The sequence below is a fragment of the Loxodonta africana genome, chromosome 3, assembly GCF_030014295.1.
Source record: "Loxodonta africana isolate mLoxAfr1 chromosome 3, mLoxAfr1.hap2, whole genome shotgun sequence".
In the NCBI taxonomy this organism is placed as follows: domain Eukaryota; kingdom Metazoa; phylum Chordata; class Mammalia; order Proboscidea; family Elephantidae; genus Loxodonta; species Loxodonta africana.
This window is the reverse complement of record NC_087344.1, coordinates 18,717,416-18,727,991: the sequence shown is the minus strand read 5'-3', so window position 1 is coordinate 18,727,991 and position 10,576 is coordinate 18,717,416. Positions and strand designations below refer to the sequence as shown.

At 39.7% G+C, this 10,576-nt stretch overlaps 1 long non-coding RNA gene across 1 annotated transcript; it reads left to right on the top strand.

Moving 5' to 3' along the window:
• The first annotated feature begins 258 nt into the window (after window positions 1-258).
• LOC111749197 (uncharacterized) lies at window positions 259-9,785 on the top strand. The gene is made up of 3 exons (XR_010321218.1): window positions 259-3,207; window positions 4,783-4,904; window positions 9,745-9,785. It is a non-coding gene; the product is annotated as an uncharacterized LOC111749197 (long non-coding RNA).
• The last annotated feature ends 791 nt before the right edge of the window (window positions 9,786-10,576 follow it).

Sequence of the window (10,576 nt, the reverse complement as noted above, 5' to 3'; positions counted from 1 at the left end):
ATGTGACTTAAGACTGTGTTTGAACCAACTTCTCACTTTGTGCATTGTAAACAACACTCATCACAAAATTCAGATAAAAGGTAAAAAGGAATTATGTGGTAGTACAAGAATCTCAGTGCTATTTTTACAGGAAACATTATATGTACTTACCATGAGCCAAGTGTCAATACCTTCTAGCTGAAGACCGTCAGGAACACACCTGTAGCTAAATCATTGAAGACAGAGCCCATTAGGAGTGGCAGGGGTGGTGGAGTGAAAGTGAGAGAGGGTAAGCAAAAGTTACAAAGCAAAGACTATGTCTTGTACATTTAGCAGGGTGGGAAAGGCAAGGAGCAGAGCATTTGCATAGGCTTGATGTTTTGTAATGGCGCTGGTTGTGGGAAGAAAGCAATATGCAATAGGTTGGGGGCAGATTATGTAAGGTCTTGAATGTGAAGCTAAGGCATTAATCTTGTAGGAAGAGACATCGAACATTACTGAAGGGAGTTAGAAAAATCGCAAGAACTAGTAACAGAATCGCATCTAATTCTGACTTGCCTAACAGGGCATGAAGTGCACAAAGCTAAGGTTTAGTACGGTGCCTTTCATATCATTTTGGTCAGAAGCCACAGTAAGAATACATCCTATGCCGAAACCCAGTATACAGTACTGATGCACACATACACACACAACTGAAACTTAAGATAAACAAGACTTTGCCTTATCATGTGTGCAACATTATTTTCTACTCCACTCCACTCCACCTGCTTCTGCTTCTGCTTTACTTCACTTGATTGTACTTCATGCTTGTGTATACTCATTATTTTTTTGTATCTACAAAGGAATGGCCAAAAGTTTGAAAAATAGTGTTTTACAAAGATAAATTAGTGAGGAAAGTGAACTGCAGGGTACAAAATAGGGGTAGGATGGTACTTATTAGGTGATAGCATTGTTCATTTACTAATAAACTCCTTAATTCTTTCCTTCAACCAAATTTGATGAAGTATGTATTACGTACCAGGCATGGAGATACAAAGATTCCCAAGATTCAGTCATGCCCTCGGAAGGCTTGTGGCTAGTGGTAGAGACAGGTAGCCAATTCAGTGTGGCAAGTGCTTTAATAGAGATTTGAGAAAAAGTTCCCAGTACAGATCTCGCAACCTCAGGAAAATGTTGTTGTTAGGCGCCATCCAGTCAGGTCCTACTTATAGCAACGCTATGTACAACTGTATGAAACACTGCCTGGTCCTGCCTTGTCCTCACAAATGTTGTGTTTGAGACCGTTGTTGCTGCCACAGTGTCAATCCGCTTCATCGAGTGTCTTCCTCTTTTTCACTGACCCTCTATTTTACCAGGTTCAAGTAATCAAAAGTTTCATTTTACTTTGATCCACAATTAACACCAATGGAAACAGTAGTCTGGAAAACAAATGATGCATTGCCCTGGGCAAGCCTGCTGCAGGAGACCTCTTTAAAGTGTTAAAAAGCAAAGATGTCACCTTGAAGACTAAGGTAGAGGGTCAGTGAAAAAGAGGAAGACTCTCAACAACATGGATTGACACATTGGCTGCAACAACGGGCTTGAGCATAACAATGATTATGAGAATGGCGAGGGACAGGGCAGTATCTCATGCTGTTGTACATAGAGTCCTTATGACTCAGTGGCACCTAACAACAACAACAACAACAACAACTCTACCAAGCATGATATCCTTTTCCAGAATCTGATCCCTCCAAAGTATGTGAGATGAAATTTTGCCATCCCGGCATCCTAGGAGCTTTCTGATTGTATTTCTTTCAAGACAGACTTGTTCATTCTTCTGGAAGGCCATGGTATATAGTCAGCGCTCTTCACCAACACCGTAATTCAAAGGCATCAATTCTTCTTTGATCTTCTTTATTCCTTGTCCAGCTTTCACAGGCAGGTGCGTCTATTGAAAATACCGTGGCTTAGGTCAGACGCACTTCAGTTTTCAAAGTGACATCTTTGCTTTTTAACAGTTTCAAGAATACTTTTGCAGCAGATTTACCCAATGCAATATGTTCTTTGATTTCCTAACTGCTGCTTCCATGGTTGTTTATTGAGGATCCAAATAAAATGAAATCCTTGACAACTTCAATATTTTCTCCATTTGTGATGATATTGCATATTGGTCCAGTTGTGAGGAGTTCCATTTTTTTCATGTTGAAGTGCAATCCATACCGAAGGCTGTGGTCTTTGATCTTCATCAGTAAGTGCTTCAAGTCCTCTTCACTTTCGGCAAGCAAGGCTGTGTCATCTGTGTAATGCAGGTTGTTCAGGAGTCTTCCTCCGATGCTGATACCATATTTTTCTTCATATAGTTCAGCTTCTCGGGTTATATAGATTGATTGAGTATGATGAAAGGCTACAACGCAGATTCGCACAATAATGAAACACTGCCCTGTCCTGCATCACCCTCAGAATCCTTGCATGCTTGAGCCCACGTTTGCAGGCACTGTATCAGTCCATCTCATTGAGGATCTTCCTCTCTTTGTTTCTTATGTCTCATTAATTCTCAGGTCAATTAATCTGACGTTGACTGTGGGACAAAGTAGAAGTCAACCTCTGAGTAGAATATTTACATTTGTAAGCCCCCTGCAAGTCTATTTATCATTTTTTTTGCATGTTAAAATTTTTTTGATGGTATTGCTTTTTAGTATTAAGGGTTCTAAGTACTGGTAAAAAAATGATGTTTGAAGTTTTGTATAATTCCATTGTCACATGTATTTTATTGCTACGGTAACTCTAGAGTGCAGACTTATTTTTTATTGTAGTAGCATTGTGTGTAGAAATGGAGGGAACGTGCTGAACGAAATGAGAATTCAGAAACGAATAATCCATAGAAGTGATATCAAACTTTGCCATGAAGCTGGGGTTTCAATAAGTTATGTAACAGAAAAAGTAAAAAAGGAATCTATATCCACACTCCCTTTCCCTCGTGCAATCATTCTCACAGTGGCTGCATTTCTTCCCAGCCAAATCCTATACTTCTGTGCTTTTTTGTACAGATGGTGGAGATGCTGAGCAATCAGCAGGGAAGCCTATATTATATGGAAAATGGGAAGAATAATTAAGAGAGAGTATAAAAGAGTCAGAGAAGAGAGAATGAATCTGGGTTTGGAAGAGACTATTTGGAGTTGGAAGTCAAGATAAGATGGAAGCTTCTGGTAGCAGCTTTGGTACATGAGGATTTCGAGAAGGCTGAAGGTAAGAAAAAATATTTTAAGAAGTTCTGCTCTTCATATGGAATGTTCTTCCACTTTGGGCATTAATCTATAGTATCTTCTAGAAATCTTATGCTATTTGAAATATTTCTTCCAACTTTATCACTTTAAGACAGAAATTTTTTTTTTTTGCTTCCAGCAGTTAACTTAGTAAGTCTCATTTATATCCAAATCTTTTCTTTTCTCACTGATTTTGATGCTGCTTTTACAATATAATTATTATTGTTGTTGTTAGGTGCCCACGAGTCCATTCAGACTCATACTGACCCTCTGTAGGACAGAATGAATATAATAGCATCTGACTGTACTGGATTTGCTTGTGATCATTCTGCTGCATGGATATATCTATTTAGATTGAGCCAGTTTCACACTGGCTAAGCAAAGCTTCATGGTGCATGTGATAAAGAGGAGACCAAACCTTTTCTCTTCATTCTTGTTTGTAAAAAAAAAAAAAAAAAACCCAGTGCCCTCAAGTCGATTCCAACTCATAGCGACCCTATAGGATTATCTTGCCCAATTATTCTTGTGGAAAACATGGCTCAGTTGCCTTTCCAATATCTATTCTCAACTTTTTTTTTTTTTTAATAGTAGAACACTGGTTTAGTTTGGGATTGCAATATACCCAGCTAAAAACCTCAGTCTAGGGGTTGCCATGCCTATTAGTTTCCTATTGCTGCTATAAAAAATTACCATAAACTAGTGACCTAAACCAACATAAATTTATTATCTTTAAGTTCTGGAAGACAGATGTCCAAAATGAGTCCCACTGAGCTAAAATTCAAGACGTCTGCCTTCCTTTCTGGAGGTTCTAAGGAAAAATCTGTTTTTAGGTTTTCATCAGTGGTCCTTATGATGTGCCGTACATGAGATGTCATATTCTTGGGTAGGGAAATTCTCTTTCAGGACAGCTGGGTCCATTGGCAGTGAGGGAATCTGCATCTGGTGCCAAAGCTGAACCCATGGGACCGAACTGGCAGTAAAGTTTTCTTTCTTTATGGTCCCATGGCCTCCAAGGAGTGGAGTCCTGGAGAATGGAGTAACAATTAAACAATGTATTTTTTGAGAACTTCTGAGAAATCTGCCTCTGACCCCCCAAAGCTTTAAATTCTCCCTCTGCTGCTCAACTGCAACACACCGGCCACAGGCTAAGATCCCCCTCATTTGTAGTCCTCCGCTGAAAGGTCCATCCACTCCTGAGACCCAGCACTGGAAACCACCTCCCTGCCAAGCCTGTACCCATTGTTCAAAGGAGAAAGGGCCAGTGTAGCCCGGTCTGTGGGGTGATGCCATGGAGAAGCCAGAGAACTCCAGGGAGTTCTGTGGGCATGGGTTCTGTGGGAATGGATTTCAGGGGAAGGAAAGCTTTTATGAACCATGTCTTCTGGGGAACAGTCAGGGTGATGACATAGTGAAATGGTATTGATTCAAATTCTATACCGTCCAGGTCCCTACTCTGAAGGGGCTTCTCACAGCCCATTCTCTCTGGTTCCCTTTCCTTCTTGCTTCCATCTCAGAGAACAATCTGCTCTTTGAGCAGAAATATTTACTCTCCCCTCAGGCTGTTCAGCTCTCAGGATTCTGCTCTGGTTCAACCTTAGCACCTCCTCTTATTTGTCAAGCACTGACTACAGGAGGCAGCGCTGCTGAGTGAGGAAGGCCCTGACTTGGAATCAGACAAGGGTGAGTTCTAATTCAGCCCTTTCCACATAGTAGCTGATGGACTGTATAAATATTCTTTACATACTAGGAACCTGCTTCTTCATCAGCACAACAGTGAGTACAAGGACCTCAGAGGAAGCTCGTGGTATGACAGATACAATGTGTCAATGTCTAGAATCTATTGTCTAGTGTCATTTGAAAAACACCATTTATTTATCATTCACATGATACGTTCCAACAAGAATTTTTAGAAAGTCTACACAATTACATAAGACAAAGGAAAATGTTTTAAACGTATAGAAGAAGAGAAACATTGGGTCAAAAGAAAAGAAAGGAAACATAAAATGAAGGGAGAAATGACAAAGTAAACAAAATTCATATCATAATATCTCACACAGGTGCCCACATTAGGTGCCTGATTTGGCTGTGTATATTCCAGTGAAGACAAAAGACTGTGTTTGTAGTGTTAGCGTAAGATTTGGCTATATAAATGGAAAAACTCAATTAAAAGTACTTTAAACACAAAAGGAGTTTATTTTCTCTTCCATAAAAGAAGGGTCCAACATAATAGCTCCAGGTTAACATGAGTGCAAGCGCTAGTCTATATTTCTGCTCTGCCATTCACAATGTGTGGTTTTTGTAGATATGATGGCTTCTAGATTCCAGTTGTCATGTACAAACTGGGGGTAAGAAGAAGACGGAAAAGGGGAAATGTTTCTAAAGAGCATTCCAATATTCCCATCCCAAACCTTACCTTCTATACCACTGACTACCCATAATTACAAGTGGAAGTGTGGTACTTCAGCAAGGCATATGTAACCAGTTGTCACCTGTTCAATTATCTTTGCTCTGTAGGGTTTTCAATGGTTGTGACCTTTCAGATGTAGATGGACAGCCTTTCTTCTGAAGAGAATCCGAGTGGATTGAAACCGCCAACTTTTTGTTTAGTACCCTAGGTCTCAACTGTTTGTACCACCCAAGGCATATCTAACCAACTCCCTATAAAATTGGGTTTCTGTTAGTAAAAAAGAGAATATGTATGTTGGGTAGGCAATCTATGCTACAACCATCAGTTATAAGATTCACAGTATCCATAACATTAAAACATACTAATTCTGTAATGAAAGCATGACCCTGCCTCCTAAAAAAAAAAAATGTGTCCCTGATTCTCATAGAAACATTACACTGTATAATATAATATAATGAGCAATGTCTTCAGCCAATTCCCTACAAGTAATCCAATCATGAATTTGAATATTCTTGAAATGATTCTTAGTGGAGGCTAAAGGCATCACACACAGTAACTGTCACTCTAGGGAAAAAGGGAGGAGACAGGGACATTATATCCTGGCCCAGGTATTCTCGTGTTCTGAAGCAGTAACCTTGATGGGGCTAAACAGCAATATCCAAATGACTGGCAAGAATATCCTAACTCCCTCGGAGTACAGACTGAGAAATGCACTGCAGTTACTCTATTATTACTCTGAGTTTCATGGCTTTAATTAACCAGTTGTTATGATTCCTTTGATCTCCAAACCAAATGATTGCAATGGCCAGTACTTTGTATTTCCTGGGGAGTTTTGAATATTTTATGTACCAGTCTTATATGAATTGGATAAGAAAAAAATAATCTCTATCCCCCACTTTTATAATGACAACAGATCATTGATGGGTGGCCACATGTGGAAGTGGGAGATGCCCCAAGAGATCTGCAGTGAAACCCATCAGTTAGCTTTCTGTTTGTCTCTCCACCTGCAGTGATTCCCCTGTTCCTCGGATCTACCCTCAGTGGCTAGAAGAGATGTCGTAGGGATGCTCATGGGATGTCCCAGGGGAGCCTGGATATGCTCGGGTGGAACCTCCATGTCTCTGAGTGAAGGCAACAGGATTTCAATGAGTCTTGAACCAATGCATGCCTCCTTCCCTTTGAGTGTGGAGAAACTCCAGCTAAGAGGTTCAGGCAGCGTTTCTCAGGGGCATTCTGCAAAGTAGAGGTCCAAACTTAAAGAAATGTTCTTTCTAAGGTAAAGACTCCCTGTGGTTGTGGATTCAAATGTTGGCCCAGATTTATACCATGGCAACTAAATGAGCAAGCAAAATTCCTATCTGTTTAGGTTCTTTTGCTCCCTGTAAGCTAAATCCGTCTGAGACGTTAGGAACACTAGAAAAATACTATTTGATGAGCAGGAATAGTATTTCGAGTGCTGAAGCCCTAGAAACAGCGGATACTAGCCTGTTCCCTTTGTCTGCAGCTCGCCACTCCCAGGTTGGAAATGAACTCACTTGTGCCTCCCATAGACATCACTCTGGTCCAGATAACCATGCCTGGTCCACCTCATACCCTTCTGTTCTCACCAAAAGCAGCCAGGGAGGAAAGTAACCTTGTAGGATGCAATCCAGAAAAGCTTAAAGAGACAAATAACTGCTGTGCCTAGACCATGTATTCTCAAGGGGGGTGATACCACCACCTAGGTGATAGAAATAGGTTCTTGGGAGTGTGAAAACATATGAGACATTACAATGGTTTGTGGCCTTCTAAAGGGCCACGGTACCTAAACAGGCATACACTATATTTGTGGAATTAAAATTGCAAGAGTTTGTAGATTGGTGATTAAGAGGGAAAATGCCTCTAAAGGCTCATTAGGGGGCAAGAATGAAAGAAAATTTGTGAAATGCTGGACCAAAAGTGTGGAGGGAGGTATTTGTTGAGCAGCAATTCCCAAAAAGGTCCTTGGGCGGTACAAAAGGTTTGCACTCGACTACATCCACTGGATCCTGGCTGAAACCATAGAATACCAGAGAGATGTTTACTTGTGTTTTATTGACTATGCTAAGGCATTGGACTGTGTGGATCATAATAAATTATGGATGACTTTGCAGAGAATAGGAATTCCGGAACACTTAATTGTGCTCATGAGGAATCTATACATGGAAAGGGAGGCAGTTGTTTGAACAGAATAAGGGGATACTGAATGGTTTAAAGTCAGCAAAGGTGTGCGTCAGGGTTGTATCCCTTCACTCTACCTATAGAATATGTGTGCTGAGCATATAATCTGAAAAACTGGACTCGATGAAGAGGAATGGGGCATCAGGATTGGAGGAGGACTCATTAACAATCTGCATTACACGGATGACAGAACCTTGCTTGCTAAAAAGTGAAGAGGACTTGAAGCACTTACTAATGAAGATCAAAGACCACAGCCTTCAGTAGGATTACACGACAACATAAAAAAAACAAAAATCCTCAAAACTGAAGCAATGAGCAACATCATACCAAATGGAGAAAAGACTGAGTTTGTCAAGGATTTCACTTTACTTGGGTGCATAATCAACACCCATGGAAGCAGCAGTGAAGAAATCAAGAGACACATTGCATTGGAAAATCTGCTGCAAAACACGTCTTTAAAGCATTGAAAAATGAAGATGTCAGCTTGAGGGCTAACGTGCGCCTGACCCAAGCCATGTTGTTTTCAATTGCCTCATGGGCATGGGAAAGCTGGACAAGGAATAAGGAAGACAGAAGAATTGAGGCCTTCGAATTGTGGTTTTGGTGAAGAATATTGAATATACCATGGACTGCTGAAAGAATGAACAAATCTGTCTTGGAAGAATTACAACCAGAATGTTCTTTAGAAGCAAGGATGCCGAGACTACATCTCATATACTTTGGACTTGTCATCAGGCGGGATCAGTGTCTGGAGAAGGACATCATGCTTGGTAGAGCAGAAGGTCATCAAAAAAGAGGAAAACCCTCAAGGAGATGGAGTGACACGGTGGCTGCAACAATGAGCTCAAGCGTAGTAACTATTTGGAGGATAGCACAGGGTCGGGCACTGTTTCGTTCTCTTATGCATAGGGTCACTATGAGTTGAGTCCAACTTGATGGCATGTAACAACGATAACAACTAACCTAAAGTTTGATGGTTTGAACCCTCCTAGCACACCATGGAAGAAAGGCCTGGTGATCTGCTTTCATAATAGAAAACTCTATGGAGGAATTCTACTCTATAAGAAACACTTAGGGTCGCCATGAGTGAGAATCGGCTCATGGCAGAGGGCTTTGGTTTAACTCTCAGAAGACAAGAAGAATGCAAAGAGAGAGGAAAGCCCATTCTTTTAGGGTGGGGTTGTTCCATTCATGCATTTCATGTTTTCTTAACTCCTATTCTGTGCTTTTCTCATCCACAATTTCAGTGAAGGGCTTTGTGTCCTGATCAGCTGGAACCACAGTGTTTTTTTTTTTTTTTAATTTTGTTAGCAAGAGCTAGCTTCTCCTCTTTATTTTATTCCCTCATTTTTCATAAGTGCGATCTCGTGTGTTCATGACTTCATTTATGAGTCCATTTCTTCATTCAACAAATATTCACTGTAAGCAAATACTATCTGTACATGAAGTATAATAAAACTTCCTATTTCATAGGTTTGTGGGGAAGATGAAATGACATAATGCATGAAAAGATGCAATGTCTTTCATACCAGGCACATAGCTCTCAATGAGTAGAATAGAGTTGTCAGATACTGAGTATCCCTAATATGCCAGACCCTGTTTCTGTTTTTTTAGTATTCTGATTCAAATGTCCTTTCCTACCTGATCAGTGCAGCACATATGAAATCTAATGATTTTAGTTCATTTAATTGCTATCCAAACACACAACTAAAAAATTAGTCATTACTTTAAATAACTTTTCAGTTGATATCCACCATCTTTCAGTTATAAATCATCATCTGCAAGAGATCATTTTGCCTTTCCAACATTAAGACTCTAATTTATTTTTCTTGTGCTATTGCATAGTATGAAACTCCAGACTACTGTACTGGATAGTGGCCATATCATGCATCCTTATATTCTTTACAATTTTAGTGGGAATTTCTATGTCGTGTGCCACAGAGACTCCCAGCAAGGACCTTGTTTGAAGGTAAGTCTTTGTTGATTAGTCAGTTATTTCCTAGACTATGGATGTACTCTATTTTCTTTAAGTCAACTGTGGTTAGTTATATTTCCCTAAAAGGAAAGAACTATCTTGAGGTTTTCAGAATTTTTCCCATCGAGACAGACACGTGCATAATCACAGCCACTATCTCAAAACTAATTCCCTGCATTCTGATTTCTCATATTAGTTTTTAGATTACACTCGTCCGAAGTTTGCTTTTGCCAAAGAATGCCTCTTGGAGTTATCAAATCTATAGCTTTCTTGTTTTAATTTCATTAGTTATCCTTTTATCTTTATTATTTACTATTTCCTGATTTTGGAAGTTTATTTTGATATATTTCATTGTACTTTTTCTAACTAGTTTTTAGTTACGTTTTAAAGTTTGTGTTTATGTGCCTGTACAAAAATTCAGATCTTAAACAAAATACCCTAAAACAAGATAGGAAGTCCTGGTGGTGCAGTGGTTAAAGTGCTTGACTGTTAATCAAAAGGTTGGCAATTTGAACCAACCAGCCACTCCATGGGAGAAAGATGCAGAAATCTGCTTCTATAAAGATTTACAACCTTAAAAACCCTATAGGAGGGTTCTGCACTGTACAGCAGGGTCGCTATGAGTCCAATTCAATTTGACAGCAACAGGTATATTTTTCAGTTGAATTTCTTGAAATATTTTCTCATAATTAACTTCAGTAGAATTACTTAAAGTTTGTCTAAAAATTGACATAAAACAAACAACCAAACCCATTGTCATCGAGTGGATTC